Source organism: Tarenaya hassleriana, unplaced genomic scaffold, assembly GCF_000463585.1.
Source record: "Tarenaya hassleriana unplaced genomic scaffold, ASM46358v1 Cleome143, whole genome shotgun sequence".
In the NCBI taxonomy this organism is placed as follows: domain Eukaryota; kingdom Viridiplantae; phylum Streptophyta; class Magnoliopsida; order Brassicales; family Cleomaceae; genus Tarenaya; species Tarenaya hassleriana.
In genome coordinates, this window is record NW_010964852.1 from 137060 (window position 1) to 140418 (window position 3359).

A 3359-nucleotide genomic window follows, 5' to 3' on the forward strand; every position below is an offset into this window, starting at 1 on the left:
AAAAATAAAATAAATAAAACATTTATTTTATTTTTAAATATTTATTTTATTTTTTTATTTATTTTTTTGTGTATTCCAACGGCAATTCCAACGGAACTCCGTTGGAAATAAGTTTAAATTCCAACGGACTACCGTTGTAAATACCGTTGTAACATTTCGACGGCGTTTCCAACGGATATTCCAACGGATATCCGTGGAAAATACCGTTGTAAATCCGTTGGAATATTTCTAACAGATATTCTAACGGTCCCGTCGGAAAGTAGCCACGGATGTCCGTTGGAATTTCCGTTGATATATCCCGACGAACAAATCCGTTGGAATTCCGTTGAAAATATACCACGGAAAAACCGTTGGAAATCCGTTGAAATATTCCAACGGATGAAGGCGTTGGAATTCCGTTTGGAATTTGCCACGGAATTCCAACAGATCTGCGTTTCTAACGAATGATTTCCAACGGATATATCCGTTTGAAATCCGTTGGAAAAGTCGAATTCCAACGGATTTTTGGCCATTTCCAACGGATTTGCCGGTTGAAATTTGGAGTTTTTTTTGTAGTGATTTTTGTTGGAGTTCGCGATGGAAATAAGGTGGGATATAGCGTTTCCGCATTAACGCTTTCATTTCGCACCATGTGCCGACTAGTTCTATTTGAGCGCGGCGTCGTTCAGTTAATTCCCGGTCCCACCAAGCTAAGGCGTATTCAGCTAATTGAGCCACCGCGTATTGGACTTGCCTACGATCCGAATACGAATAACATTCGAATATGTTATCCATGCGGCGTTCCCAATCGAGATACGCTTCCGGATCTATACGCCCTACAAACAATGGTGGTTTAAGCTTAAGGTCTCCCCTTGACCCCGGTTTGGTCTATGGTTATCATCCTCTACTTGGTTTGCCCATCGTTCGGGTCTAGCTCTACGAGGTGGGTTCCTCCTAGGTATGTAATGGGATCCGACTCTTCGTCGGATACTATCTCGGGGTCTGTGGTGTTGGTGCCTACGGGGCTCTTCTCTATCGGAAAGATTATCTACCACTCTCTCTCTCGGCCTATGCATTGGGCGGACATCGCTTTCTACATCGCTCGGTAGATCGATAGGAGGGGGTTGGTGTTGCCTAGGGTGACCTATCGGTTCTTGCATATGCGGCTCTGGGGCCCGTTCGGCCTCTAGCCTAGACAAGCGATCCATAATCATCTGTAATGACCTAAAAATATCGCCATTGCTTGGTTCTCGGTTATAACCTTCTCTAGAGGGCTCGGGGTTACTCATTGTTCGCTCAAGTCTCGCACAATGCAAATATTTCACGCAACGAACAAAAGACCCTATACTAACGTGCGAATCACTCAACAAATTTCGCGTTTGCCACTCAAATAAATCAAACAACGAGTTATGTCAACCGAAAACAAAGATGAGGCACAATATGACGTTTTTAAGAAGATGATCGGATTTCACTCAACGCAAGAAACATTCAACGGCAATGTGGACAGATTCAATCAATGTATTCCTGCTTATTATGGCAGCTATGTTCCCAAACCAAGCTAGATGTCGGAATGGATTAAACTTATATAGGATGACGTGACAATGAACATGCAATAGATTTCCTAATCGCACGATAACAGTTCAAGGAAACTAGTCAAACAAATTCACAATGGTGTATGAACAGATTCGTGCGTGCAATCGAGCAGGTGATGTTCGGCTTTTTATGGATGTTCAACCTAGTTGGAATCAAGGACAGTCACGGCGCAACACAACACAGCAAAGATAACACACAACGACAATAGCGAAATTCAGAACTTCGAATCGGAAGGATCTCACCCGAGGAGAATGTTGTTGACGATGTGGTGTGCTATTCCGCTTGTTTGCGATCGATTTTATGAATCTGGTGGTAGCTGCAAGGTCTGTGAAATGGAGGGTGGAATGGATCAGCCCTTATCAAGGAACAAGACTTGACAGATTTTGTATTTTGTTTTTCAAGTTTTCGGTTTTGAAACAAAAGAAACGAAAAGAAACAAAATGTAAACAAGGATAGATCACACCCGATTTGTGTGATGTTCGATGGTAGGAGCTAAGCTCTGATACCAAAATGATATACGCCCATATCGGAGGAGGATGGAAGGCTGCCAATCTCGATCACCGGCACTCGCAAGAGGCACTCGAATTCGGGATAGGGTGGAAGGGTCGAAGTGAATGGTGGATGGGATTCGAGTTCAATCACCGGCACTCGAATTCGAACTCGAACCAAGGAGGAGAATGGTTAAGCGAACAAGTGATGGGAACGATTCAATAGTCTAAAACTCTGGATGCATGAACGAACGCTATCATAATTCCTAGGCAAATACTCATCTCCCGATGTGATACCTGTTCTATTTATTGAATTAGTTCCAGGTTAGAATCCCATATGTCTATGTGAATTAAAACCCTAAGTTCATTCAACCAAGGGGCCAACGAGATCAAAAGCATTAAGAACAATTCAATAAACTGAATGGAATAAATAGATCCACAAAGTCTGGAATTAGAAACCAAAGATCCCTACATAGCAAATCCCTAACCTACAGCAAAAGAACTACTCGCTAAACATCGAGACGCCAGGGTTCATATCAATAATACAAAACATCGTAAAATAGAAGAAAAGAAGAATGCTTAGTCGACTTCTCGGCTTCGTAATCTTCATTTCTACTCTGATCTCTTGCCTCTTGATAATTGCCCCCTTTTGTGTGCTCTAGGGTGTATTCTCTGTGTAAAGCTTGAATTCCTTCGACCTTGGGGACTAACCCTACTTAATCCTTCTTTTTCTGGGCCAAAATTCAGAATATTTCAAAAATCTGGTAAGTGACCCGATCGTGTGACTGAAAGTGACATCGGATTTGGGTGATTAATACGTGTGTACCGAGTCTAAAATCTATAACCCGATAACTCACCGCAAGGATACGGATTGTCGTAATACGGGGTCGAACACAAGGACCGGTTGCTAAATCTAAACCCTAATCGAAACTAAATCAAAGCAAGTAAGTGAAAGTAATGGTGGAAGTATGTGGAATCTAAAATAACTAAAATAAGAAAGCAAATAAAAACGTGCAACTATCAAGCAAAGATGACCGTGGGGGCCGGGACCGTATTCGCGTGTATGGGTATATGCTAAGCATGCGAGAATCACGATATTGAATCTGTATTCGGGAATCGTCAAGCAACAAAAATAGAGAAATCACCTCTCGACATATAACTCACTATCTACAGTTCTCTAAATCCATATCCCTATGTGATTTATCAAACTAGAGGCATGAAGAACGCTATCATCAATCCTAGATCGATCAAACCATATTCATATGTGAATAATACGATCTATTCTATCGATTTTGATCC